The 14,110-nt window shown below is 41.6% G+C and overlaps 1 protein-coding gene across 6 annotated transcripts in view; it reads right to left on the bottom strand.

Moving 5' to 3' along the window:
* LOC126194696 (polycomb protein Sfmbt-like) overlaps positions 1–14,110 on the bottom strand; it is a 316,496-nt gene that overhangs the window by 158,622 nt on the left and 143,764 nt on the right. The gene's annotated exons all lie outside the window — the stretch shown is intronic.

Genomic DNA, 14,110 nt, shown 5'->3' with positions numbered 1-14,110 from the left:
TCTTCCATATTTCAGCTCTGAAATAGTAATATGTCTTATGCTAATGAGTTCTAACAACGATCTACACTCAAATACATTTTTCAATATTTTCTGTGCTCTAAGCAATAGGCGAGAAGGAATGAAGTGAATTGTATGAACATCAGAACTGAAATTAGGAAGGCGGAGTACTTACATCATTCCTTCATGTCACAAAAATTCTTACCCTGATAATTCGAATTTGCAACATTGCTACATAATAACTCACACTGACGGATATGCCAAGTACTGTACTGTGAAATGAAGATAATGCAGAACAATCCATCAAGCAGCTTTCTTAAACAGGAGTGAGAAACAAATTTGGGTTTACTTCACAGATTAATATATATATAAATTGGAGAATGCACTGCAATTCACTTTCATTTTTGTCACTATTACAAGTACATAATGCGTACAAATGCCAACTAAAAGTCTAGCTGTGGCAACATCAGCAGAAAAACTTGTTCAATTTTCTATTTTCTAAATGGTTAAGAATGTCTACGTCTTTCTTTCATATTGAAAAGGGGGGGGGGGGGGGGAACACTTACTGTCCAATATGATACATCAAAGCACAGATCAGCAGACAGTTGCACATTAGTTGAAAAAGGTTCAGCTTACATAAGGCTGACGTGTGCCACTTTTGATGACGACTGTAGCAAAATATTATTACCGAACCTGACCCAAAAGCTGAAGAAATAATTTGGTCATATCTTACGGCTTTCAATGGTGCAAAAATCATTAACAAGCACTAGAGGACAAGGCAGGCAACATACATTGAAGAGCCAAAGAAACTGGTACACCTGCCTAATATTGTGTAAAGCCCCTGCGAGCATGCAGAAGTGCCGCAACACAACGTAGTACGGAGTAAGGCACTAATGTCTGAAGTAGTGCTGGAGGGAACTGACACCACGAATCCTCCAAGGCTGTTCATAAATCCATAAGAGTATGAGGTGGAGATCTCTTCTTAACAGCATGTTGCAAGGCATCCCTGATATGCTCAATAATGTACCTGGAGTCACTCTGCAGCAAATCTGCAGGTGTGGAGTGTCCCATTGTCCTGCTGGAACTGCCCCAGTCCCTCAGAACGCACAATGGATACAAATGGATGCAGGTGATCAGACAGGATGCTTATGTATGTGTCACCTGTCAGGGTCATACCTAGATGTATTGAAGGTCCCATATCCCTCCAACTGCAAACGCCCCACATCATTACAGAGCCTCCACCAGCTTGAACAGTCACCTGCTGACATGCAGGGCTTATGGATTCATGATATTGTCTCCATACCCGTACATGTCCATCGACTCAACACAATTTGAAACAAGACTTGTCCGACCCGGTAACATGTTTTCTGTCACTAACATCCAATTTCGGTGTTGATGGGCCTAGGCAAGGCATAAAGTTTTGTGTTGTGCAGTCATCAAGGGTACATAAGAGAGCCTTTGGCTCCAAAAGCTCATATCGATGATGTTTTCTTGAATGGTTCGCACGCTGACACTTGCTGATGGCCCAGCATTGAAATCTGCAGCAATTTGCAGAAGGGTTGCAGTTCTGTCAGGTTGAATAATTCTCTTCAGCCATCATCACTCCCGTTCTTGCAGGATCTTTTTCCAGCCTCAGTGATGTCAGATATTAGATGCTTTCCCAGATTCCTGATATTCAAGGTATACTCGTGAAATGGTCATATGGGAAATTCCCCACTTCATTGCTACCTCAGAGCTGCTGTGTCCCATCACTTGTGGACTGACTGTAACACCACACTCAAACTCACTTAAATCTTGATAACATCCCATTGTACCAGCAGTAACCGATCTAACAACTGCGCCAGACACTTGTCTTATATTGGCATTGTCGAGCACAGCACCGTAGTCAGCCTGTTTACATATCTCTGTATTTGAATACACGTGCCTATACCAGTTTCTTTGACACTTAAGTGTAAATGCTAAAGTACTGAATTCTGCCTTTCAGAAAGGAGAACGAAGGGTGTTGCCCTTATATAATAATCGTACCATTGCAACACTGAGTGACATTTTAATCAATAGTAATAGTATTTTAAAGCTATGTCTCGAAGTTTGATGGAGTCCTTTTCAAGTTCCATACACAGCCTGTGAGGGAATTAAATCATCTTCAACATAATTTCACAAAGGTCTTTTTTATCAGAGAAATGTTTCCAATAACAGTAAAAGGGTGCTGATTAGACTAAATTACATTAAATACAGTTTTCATTGCAATGATGATGATGATTGGTTTGTGGGGAGCTCAACTGCGCAGTCATCAGTGCCCGTTCAATGTACAACAATTCAGTATTTTATACACTATGTCCCAATTTTTACGCAGTTCAATTTTTTTCACACTCCAATGTAGCCACTGTCACAAATGATGATGATGATGATGATGATGATGATTATGACAACACAAACACCCAGCCCCCAGGCAGGGAAAATCCCCAACCTGGCCGGGAATCGAATCCGGGGCCCCTGTGATCCAGGGGTGGCAACACTAGCCACTAGACCACGAGCTGCAGACTTTCATTGCAATGGTTACATAGCAAGGAGACCCTCAAGAATGTAAAACATATCAGAAAACAAGAATTCACAATAAATATCTGTAAAGGAAAATCAAATTTTCTTATGACCCTTACACAGATCCCATGTGAAATGATCCTCGTGCATGTGGAATACGTGAACAAAATCTTAAACACATTTTTATTTAAAAGGTGATAAATAACTTGTCACAAAACATGTAAATGTTCAATACATTAGGTGCATATGATAATTCTTGGGCTATTATAGTCACATCACGAAAAAAATTAATTTTACAACACTTATTTACAATGCTCACATTACTGTACTGAATTTGTACAGACGTCAGATTGTACTACAAAGGGTACTACAAAGGGTACTACAAAAGTTTTGCAATACGCAGCAACAATAAGTCATAGGAGGCTGATTGTTGCTGTGTTCTGAGAATACTTCATACTTGCATTGTAGCTGCTGTGCCAAGTCTGTGGGTGCAGTCGTCCACTAGCAGGGTTAGTTTGAAGTGCTTGCTGTGGCATTGTGGCCATGAAGTGAGATTCGGGCAGTTTTGGAGTACAACTTTGCACACGGTTTAAACATAGACCAGTGCTGTGAAGAAATAATCCTTGCACTCGGTGATGTGTGTCAACATCATGTAACTGTATTCAGGTAGTACAGAGAATTCCAAAGACGAAATTTCACTCTGTAGGACACAGAGAGAATGCGAAGTCCATGATCATCAGTTACAGAGGAAAACATTGAAGCTGTGAGGAAAATGCTGAACGAAGACAGGCGAGTGACCTATGAACAGATAGAGGATACCTTGGGGCTAAATACACCAGCAATTTGCTCGATTATGCATGATCATTTACAAGTAAAGAAACTTCGTTGTCTCTGGGTGCCGCATAGACTGACGGAAAAGCAGATTACATGACATGTGATTTGGTGCTGGGAAATGTTAAAGAATTTTTCTAGGTGACAGTCTCAGTATGTAAACAACATCGTGATGGGTGACTAAACTTGACTGTAGTATTATGACATGCCAACTAAGACTCAAAACAAAGTTTGGATCTTTGAAGATGACGATACACCCTTAGCTATCAGAAAATCCCAATCAGTAAAGAAGAAAATAATAGTTTTCTTCCTCCCCCCCCACCCCAAATCGAGTGGAATTGTGGCACATGTTGTTTTGGACACACAGAAGACAGTCACAGCTAAGTGCTACAACGAGCAGAGTCTGCTCCAAGTCATCCAGTCTTTGAAGAACCTGCAACCGAAGTCAAGAATGGACACTTAGTTCATCCATCACGACAACACTCCAGGTCACCACACCACAGCATGCACAGAATATTTTCGGGGTACAGTACTGAAACTTCTTGGGCACCCTCCTTATAGTCCACACCTTGCTGCTTGTGACTTTGCACTGTTCCTGCATGTGAAAATGAAGCTGAAATGGGCGCAGTTATCAAATGATGAGGACCTCCTAAGAGCTTGAGACAATGTGTGTGCCTTACTCCGTACAGGAACTTGAGAGAACTGGTTTAGGGGTTGGTATCGGAGGATGGAGAGGTGTATTCAATGTGGCAGAAATTACTTCGAAAAAATTAAAGGAATAAAGCTGTATTGCAAAACTTTACTAGTACCCTTTGTAATACACTCCTGGAAATTGAAATAAGAATACCGTGAATTCATTGTCCCAGGAAGGGGAAACTTTATTGACACATTCCTGGGGTCAGATACATCACATGATCACACTGACAGAACCACAGGCACATAGACACAGGCAACAGAGCATGCACAATGTCGGCACTAGTACAGTGTATATCCACCTTTCGCAGCAATGCAGGCTGCTATTCTCCCATGGAGACGATCGTAGAGATGCTGGATGTAGTCCTGTGGAACGGCTTGCCATGCCATTTCCACCTGGCGCCTCAGTTGGACCAGCGTTCGTGCTGGACGTGCAGACCGCGTGAGACGACGCTTCATCCAGTCCCAAACATGCTCAATGGGGGACAGATCCGGAGATCTTGCTGGCCAGGGTAGTTGACTTACACCTTCTAGAGCACGTTGGGTGGCACGGGATACATGCGGACGTGCATTGTCCTGTTGGAACAGCAAGTTCCCTTGCCGGTCTAGGAATGGTAGAACGATGGGTTCCATGACGGTTTGGATGTACCGTGCACTATTCAGTGTCCCCTCGACAATCACCAGTGGTGTACGGCCAGTGTAGGAGATCGCTCCCCACACCATGATGCCGGGTGTTGGCCCTGTGTGCCTCGGTCGTATGCAGTCCTGATTGTGGCGCTCACCTGCACGGCGCCAAACACGCATACGACCATCATTGGCACCAAGGCAGAAGCGACTCTCATCGCTGAAGACGACACGTCTCCATTCGTCCCTCCATTCACGCCTGTCGCGACACCACTGGAGGCGGCCTGCACGATGTTGGGGCGTGAGCGGAAGACGGCCTAACGGTGTGCGGGACCGTAGCCCAGCTTCATGGAGACGGTTGCGAATGGTCCTCGCCGATACCCCAGGAGCAACAGTGTCCCTAATTTGCTGGGAAGTGGTTGTGCGGTCCCCTACGGCACTGCGTAGGATCCTACGGTCTTGGCGTGCATCCGTGCGTCGCTGCGGTCCGGTCCCAGGTCGACGGGCACGTGCACCTTCCGCCGACCACTGGCGACAACATCGATGTACTGTGGAGACCTCACGCCCCACGTGTTGAGCAATTCGGCGGTACGTCCACCCGGCCTCCCGCATGCCCACTATACGCCCTCGCTCAAAGTCCGTCAACTGCACATACGGTTCACGTCCACACTGTCGCGGCATGCTACCAGTGTTAAAGACTGCGATGGAGCTCCGTATGCCACGGCAAACTGGCTGACACTGACGGCGGCGGTGCACAAATGCTGTGCAGCTAGCGCCATTCGACGGCCAACAACGCGGTTCCTGGTGTGTCTGCTGTGCCGTGCGTGTGATCATTGCTTGTACAGCCCTCTCGCAGTGTCCGGAGCAAGTATGGTGGGTCTGACACACTGGTGTCAATGTGTTCTTTTTTCCATTTCCAGGAGTGTACATTATTTTATATCATTAGTAACATATACACATCAGCTGGTTCTACTCAGAAATTCATCATCGCTGGAGCAGGAAACCAATAAATCCCTTAAGCTCCTCTTACATTGACCTTTATCAGATGTTAAACTTTTTATGGCTGAAGGCAAGTTGTTGAAAATGTGTGTTCCTGAATTATGGGCACCTTACTGGACCAAAGTAAGTGACTTTTAAATCTTTGTAAAGCTTATTCTCATTTTAGTATTGATTCCTAGTACTGAGCCATTAGTTTGAAAAAGAGATATATTTTTAATGACAAATTTTATCAAGGAGTAAATATATTGGGATGCAGCCATTAGCATCCGTAGATCCCAAAAGAGGAGTAACCAGTGGGGCGTTCAACATTCTGTGTTTAACTGGATAGGATTCACCCACTAAAGGCAGGACCATGCCACTAGCGGCTGGCCCCATGACTTCCCAGTCACTTACACCCTCCACGTCTGTTGTCCAGATGCTGGATATGCAAATAACCATACACACTAGTCTTTGCCTTGCTTTGCCTAGCCGCACTGCACTACCATATTTACTCGAATCTAAGCCGCACTCGAATCTAAGCCGCACCTGAAAAATGAGACTCGAAATCGGGGAAAAAATTTTTCCCGAATCTAAGCCGCTCCTCAAATTTGAGACTCGAAATTCAATGTGAGAGAAAAGTTTTAGACCGCCCCTCCAAATCGAAACAAAGTTGGTCCATTGCAACGTGAAACACAATTGAGGTCGAACGGATGAAGATACAGCTACAGTAGTTTGGTTCAAGTCGTAAGCTTGACAGTTAAACTTTAGCAAGTAGCCATTGCTGTGTCAGGCGCTTCCTTTTTCGCGTGCTTCGTCTGGTTTGAATCAATTACTTATTTTACTTTGATCTGATAAGTGTCGTTATCTTTGTTATAGGGGTTTATGTCACTCTAAGCTGAAAATGCATTATTGTACTGCGTCATGCATTGTTTGTCACATTCTGATAATGAGTGTCCACGACCTGTCGCTGCTCGTGGCATGGCTTGCTTTTGTGCGCGCTACCGCGGCTTACAATAAAAAAAAGAGGAACTGTCTCATAAGCGAAACAATGGCATGATACTGCTATTTGTTGTTACTTACACTGCTGCTTTCTTTGATAATGATCAACTAGAACCAAATAATAGACTGCGTATGATAGAAGATCTTCTGAACAAGAGTTTAGCGAAAATTTTTCTCCGTTTGAAAATCTTTGCAGATGCCTCTTTAGTACATTACATTCTGCACAGAAATTAGAGTCATCTTATATTTAAGAATCTAGTCAGTTGCCATGCTTCATTTCTGACTGTATCACTATTCAACATAAGAATAATACGAATATAAACATGACATGATATGTATATTCTTCCGCGTTTGCTGTTGTCTCACTCTAGTTTCGTAGTTTATTAGACAGACAGGATTTAAATGAGATAGCAGCAAACACGAAAGAATACATGGCATAATGTTTACATTCTTCTACCTTTTCTTTTAATTTATTTACTGACGCAGAGGTTTTGGCGCCAGTATTTATCTTTGTGCTTGCAAAGCATACTTGTGTTGTGCTACATGTATTTGATGGCAGAAGTTAGTTGTGGCGACACCTACCAACATTTTTCAGAACTTCCGCTTACTTTGCACTCAATTCCAAGCCACAGGCGATTTTTTAGATTACAAAAACCGGAAAAAAAAGTGCGGTTTAGATTCGAGTAAATACGGTAAGTCAACCTCCCCCTCCCACCCCTCTCTCTCTCTCTCTCTCTCTCTCTCTCTGCACAGATTTAACATTGCCAGGCAATTTCATATTTTAGTACAATCAGAGAAAAAAGGTAAGACTTCATATATGTAGACACACACACACACACACACACACACACACACACACACACACACACACACACACACTGCAAGCCACCTTGCGATGTATGACAGAGGGTACTTTGAGTACCATCATAATTTTTTCAAATATTCATTCCATTTGTGGTTCGCAGTTGGAGTTCCAAATGTTCATACAACTGTCGCTTCTTGTATTACCTGAAATCGATCTCCGCCCATTATCTTCCCCTATCCCGTGAATACCGTTAGCCGTAACGGGAACCCCAGCTCCTAGTTGTGGCCAATGATAATGCGAGTTGCATTCCTTTATGTTCGCATCTAACTACAGCATCAGTTGCTCACAAAGTGTCTCTAGTGCAGTGTGTTAGAAAAATTCTGTGAAATGGAAGAACAAAGTGTTTCTGCAGTAGTGCAGCCAGAAGAATATCCACATGTAGAGAAGTTAAAGAAGACTCAAAAGGCGAAATCACAAATTCCATTAAATATGCCGTAAATCTACTCCGTGAGCAGGATTTGAACACGGTACCTCCATCACGGTAGCTGTGAACCTTTACCGCTGTGCTACACTGACTTTCTCGGAATATATGCAATGTTATGCGTATATGAAGTGCGCAATGAACTTCAAAATCAACTTTCTCAAAAACCAAGGCCCTTCGCTAAAAAACCAGATAGCCAGGTACTCAGGGCAACTGCCTCTACAACATATTTGAAGCGCATCAAAATCCGTGATTTACAGTATGGAGGGTCACCTTGTCAGTTAAATCCAACTGCGAGAAAGAAAACGAAATCGCACATTTTTAGACCACAGCCTTTTCTTTCCCACAGTCGGTTTCAACAGAAAACCTGTACATCACTGGTTCCCAACCTCTTCTAATTGGTGCTACTCTTTGCAACCCCAGAATTATCTCATGCCCCATCCCCCAAATGTTTGTTTATTTTATTTATTTATTTTGCTTCTTTCAAGAAAACTTTACTTGACAGTAATCTGATATCGACACTCAGAGGGTTATCAAATGACTTGGTACCGAAATAAATATGTCTTTATATCTTACTTCAACAACAATTTTCACATCTAATATTTGTAAGTGACTGAAGTCACAAGAAAAATTCTTCGTTTCAATAAGATGGTCTAAACTGTTTAAGCACCTCCTGAATGCTCAGTTTCAAACTAGCTAAAGCACATCTAAGAGCACTTTTAATGTTCAGGCAACTATGGTGGATCCACCACTGACAGCAATTTTCAGTGCAGTATTCAGTTTCTCAGGTGAAGTTTCAGAATCTAGTGCTAGATGTGGACATTACAGTGAGAGCCAATAAAATTAGGATTTTTTTCTTTGGCAGCACTTAGGATGCCAGAGCACGAACCTAACTTGGCTGGTACTCCATCAGTACAAATTTCTACAACTCTGCCTCAAGAAAATTATTTTAATGAAAAATTCATTAATGGCAGTAAATACATGAGAACCTTTTGATATGGTTTCCAAGTTTTTAGAAAATAACAATTATTATATTATTTTCTTCTCATCCACAAATCAGCAGATATTACGAGGGTGAGTCAAATGAAGCTGTATCACTTCTCAACATAATCTCCCCTACGCTCAATGCAAGTCCTCCAGCACTTACGAAGTGCATAAATTCCTTTAGAAAAAAATTCTTTTGGTAGTCCGCACAACTACTCATGCACCGCCTGGCATACCTCTTCATCAGAATGGAACTTCTTTCCTCCCATTGCGTCTTTGAGTGGTCCAAACATATGGAAATCACTTGGGGCAAGGTCTGATGAGTATGGTGGATGAGGAAGACACTCAAAATGCAGGTCTGTGATTGTTGCAACTGTTGTACGGGCAATGTGGGGCCTTGCATTGTATTGTCATGTTGCAAAAGGACACCTGCTGACAGCAGTCCACATCGCTTTGATTTGATTGCAGGCTGCACATGATTTTTTAGGAGATCTGTGTACGATGCACAGGTGACAGTGGTCCCTCTAGGCATGTAATTCTCCAAAATGATGCCTTTTTCGACCCAAAAGAGAGTCAGCATAATCTTCCCTGTTGATGGTTCTGTTCGAAACTTCTTTGGTTTCAGTGATGAGGAAATGGCGCCATTCCTTGCTCGCTCTCTTCGTTTCCGGATGGTCGAAGTGAACCCAGATTTCGTCCCCAGTAACGATTCTTGCAAGGAAGCCATCATCTTCTCATTCAAAGCCCCGAAGAAGTTCTTCACAAGCATCAACATGTCATTCTCTCATTTCAGGAGTCAGCTGCTGTGGCACCCATCTCGCCGAAACTTTGTGAAACTGGAGCACATCATGCACAATGTGGTGTGCTGACCCATGACTAATCTGTAAACATGCTGCAATGTCATTTAGTGTCACTCGGCGGTTTTCCTTCACTATGGCTTCAGCTGTTGCAATGTTCTGTGGAGTCACAACTCGTGACTGACATGGACAAGGAGCATCTTCCACTGACATCACACCATTTGCCAACTTCCTACTCCATTTGTAGACTTGCTGCTGTGACAAACATGCATCACCGTAGTGAACCTTCATTCGTCAATGAATTTCAATAGCTTTCGCACCTTCACTACACAAAAACCGAATAACATAACACTGTTCTTCCTTGGTGCAAGTCGTAAGTAGGGCGGCCACCTTTATACTGATACTGCAACGGTATGTGTGAACCTGCACTATGCTGCCACCTACATCCATTCTGTACGCTGTTTGTAGCATGCTTACCAACTTACCGGATAATGGTGCGAAATTTTGATCTGTTATTACAAATTCAAAGTTTTCATTTGACTCACCCTCTTACTAAGCAACACAGTAGAATTGACACACTGCAAGGCAAAAAATTAGACATTTTCAGTCTTCCAATGAGCTCTTATTTCACATTTGAGGCCATTTCTTCAGGCCCATGTTGTACACTGTTGTTTGAAAGAGGTATCTTTAAGAATGGCAGGTTTGATCATGTCTTAGTAACAGTAACACGTTTTTTGACTTTTGTGACGCTTCAATAACTTTCCACTTTTCTGGTGGAAAATCCCATGGAGTCCAGTTTCAAGCAATTTAAGAATTTACTTTTTCCAACAAAAACTCTTGTGGTTTACTCTTCAACACTCTGTGAGCTGTTATTAGATGACATTCCATACATACAGGCCACAAGGAGTTTTTACCAAGGATATTATGACACACAACACAAGAGTGGTAGTTGGACATTGTCTTTTTAATAAACGTCAATTCACACTTAATATATTCTTCATTATATATTCTTCTTTTAGCAGACTTTTCCCTCAATGTAGAAAACTAATAAAAATGCTATTGACTTCTACAGAGCACAACGGGTGTAGTACTGAGTTAAGAATGCAGACAGCAGAGTGAAGAACATGTTGTGTCAGAAATAACTTGGTGACTTGTGAGGCAAAGCTACAAAAAATGCACTCACTACCTTTAATAAGAAAATAAAATTTTTGACTTTTCCTACCACACATGTCTGCTTTCTTCTGAGCTGTCCAATCATGTGAATATGGCAGCCACAGGCTTACTGAATCTCTGCCTATCCCCATGTTGGCGAGTCTTCGATGTAGGTAGTCCCTCAACAAGAGCAAATGAGGTTGTGCTCGATCCTGTTGGAACACTACAGCATCCGCAATGCCTTCTTGCTGACACACTTGTTCGCAACTGCTCCAGAATATCAAGTAAATGTTTCTTTCTTGCAATTGCCTCTACTACAAAAGTGAAGAGCCCATAACTGCAGGCTTTTGTGAATCAAAGCCACACATTCACTTTTGTGTCTCTCTTTGTCATTCACGGTCAGTGTCAGGTGGTTTGTTACACCTTAAGTGGCAGTTATATTTGTTAACTTTTCTGCAGAGTATACTAAACGAGGTCCACAAGTGTTTGTTGTGTGCAGCTTGTATTAAACCAAGCTGTGTAATCTTCCAAGTCTAAATTGTGAAACATCAGACTGTGGTAAACTTTTTTCTTTGGCATTCAGTGTAAATCTATCAAAATCATCGATTTTGACAGATCTAACTCTTTGTTTAAACTTCTTGATGCATTTTGACTTTGTTGCTTCTCTGATTCACTGAACAGTCTCTTGTTGTACAGGAGGTCTTCTAGCGTGTCATTTATTGACTATGTTTTCAGTTTTTTCGAACTTATTGACAAGCAACCGGATCTTTGCTCTTGTTGATGCTGGCTTGTGGAATTTCCCAGTGAAAGCCTGTTGCACCTCTGTAATTGTGCACTAACAACAGGAGGGGGGGAGGGGGGGAGGGGAGAGAGAGAGAGAGAGAGAGAGAGAGAGAGAGAGAGAGAGAGCTGTTACCACAGTGATAGATTATAATTATGTACATGCATCCATTAATTCTTTAAAATGGATCAGGACTTTACGAGCACCCTGTATACATAACAGAATTCAGAACAAATTCTAAACCTTAAACAAATAATTAGGTATATGAAAACATCAATTAAGAAGATAATACTTATGTCTGTTGACTTTGGAAAGCCATACGATTCAATAGACACTCCCTTCTCAAAAACCCGAAGGAATTTGCAAAATGTAGGAAAACTCTGTAAATAACTAAACAAACTCTTGCAAAATAGTGTCTATAGTTAAATTCCTTGGAGCAACTTCTATTTCTTTCCAGCTGTTATCAGGAGTCAGTCAAGAAAACAGTATGTCATCATTATCACTCAGAGGCGTGCTGGAGAATGCTATAAGAGAATAAAGGAAGAAAACCAGAAAGACAATAGCTACAAAAAATTGGGTGGATAAAAAAAAGCAATAAACTATTTGGCCTTTGCAAATGTACCCATAATAACAAATGGAACCTCAGAACACACGTATACAAACATCATGTGTAAAAATACAATACATGACCAATTTTGTTCACTAAGAATTTGAAAAACCAAGTATGACAATATCAAGAAAACAGGCATTAAATATCATGGTTTTTCTAAATATGTTAAATTAAGGTATTATAATACAGTTGTAAAACCACTAAGTCCCTAAGTCCTCTACATGTCGGCAACACTACTTTTATCTGGATGCAAAAAGGGCATGGGGGGCGGGGGGGGGGGGGGGGGGGGGGAGCTTTCAATAAAGAATAAAGATGGCAATAGCGTTTTGAGACCAAATATACTTGTTCTGTCCTAAAACAACAGCTGATCAGGAAAAGATATGTTACACTCTGTGGAAATCTAGATACAAAACAGGAAAACATAATAAGAGAGAAGATACACACATTCTTACAAAACAGGAAAACAGATAAGAAATTGGAGACAAGGCAAATGAGGACTTAGAAGAATTGCTGAACAGGAGACATTACTCAAGAGAGAAATTTAGACTAAAAGTAATAAAATTCAAATGTTTTCAGGAAGATAAAACATAGATGTAAACAACTGGTGTCACATGGTCAGATGAGAGGAAAAGACATCATTCTGAGAAAGAGAGAGTTTTGGAGGAAGATTAAGGAAAAGACAAACCAATAGTTATCTTGACATGATCCTTAGTTGACCTCTAACCAAATGAGAAACACAACTTATACAAAATTATTATGGAATACAGATGGCACACTAAAAAATGAACAAAATGTCAGCTGCTGCTGCTAATGACGATGACAATGATGAGTACTGTTTTACATGACCAAACTTCAAGGTCATTAACCTCTTCACCAGTGCAATTCTCAACGGTTGTCAAAGATATGATGTTCCATAAAACAAGATGTGACAGCCAAAAGATGAAGCAGGTCCACTGAGCAGAGTGATAAGCAGTATGTCTGGTTTCCCTGTGTGCTGTGGCAGTAGTGCAGTTTTGGTCTGTTTAGGAGTGTCTGGCCAGGGGAAGGACCTGCAGGTAGTCACTCTGAGCTGAAACTGCAGGGGTGTTCTTACCCTCCATGCCCACCTCTTCGTCATCATGAAAATAGAGTAAAATATTTAGTTTTCTAACAAGTTCACATTCTCATGTAAAACTAATAGAAATTAAACTACCATAAAAAGTTGAATGAGTACTGGAACAACAAAAAAGAAATAAGGTGGCAGAGATCAAAACAATGGAAGGAAGATACATACATCAACATAGATGGTGATTGTCTATCTACAGTCATTTTCTAAGTAAGAATTTTCTTCATATTCTAAATAATGAGAGCATTTCAATATTACATCAATACACTGGAGATGACTGAAGTGCATGGCAGAATGTACTTTCCAAGGTATCACATATTACGGTTACTTCCAGTTGCAATCACAAATGGAATGCAGGAAGAATGTCTGCTCAAATGCCTCTACGTGCATGGTTATTAATCTTATCGGGTTTTTGCAGGCCCTATGGCAGCTATACATACACGCCTGTAACATATTTACATTCCCCACTTAAAGCAGGTTATCACAACTTTCTTCAGTAGTTGTATATCTTCAAGTGTCTGCCGCTTGAGGTTTTGCAGCATCCCCTCGTGGGTCAAACAAACCTGTGACCGTTAGGGCTACTGTTCTTTTTGTTTATATTCAATATCACCTGTTAGTGCTATCTGGTATGTGTCCCACACACTTGAGCAAAATTATAGGATGGGTCACACAAGTGTTATCCCATTTGTAGACTTACTGAATTTTCCCAGAATCCCAACAATCAACTGAAGTTTG

The sequence above is a fragment of the Schistocerca nitens genome, chromosome 7 (genome assembly GCF_023898315.1).
Source record: "Schistocerca nitens isolate TAMUIC-IGC-003100 chromosome 7, iqSchNite1.1, whole genome shotgun sequence".
In the NCBI taxonomy this organism is placed as follows: domain Eukaryota; kingdom Metazoa; phylum Arthropoda; class Insecta; order Orthoptera; family Acrididae; genus Schistocerca; species Schistocerca nitens.
This window is presented reverse-complemented; position numbering and strand designations above follow the sequence as displayed.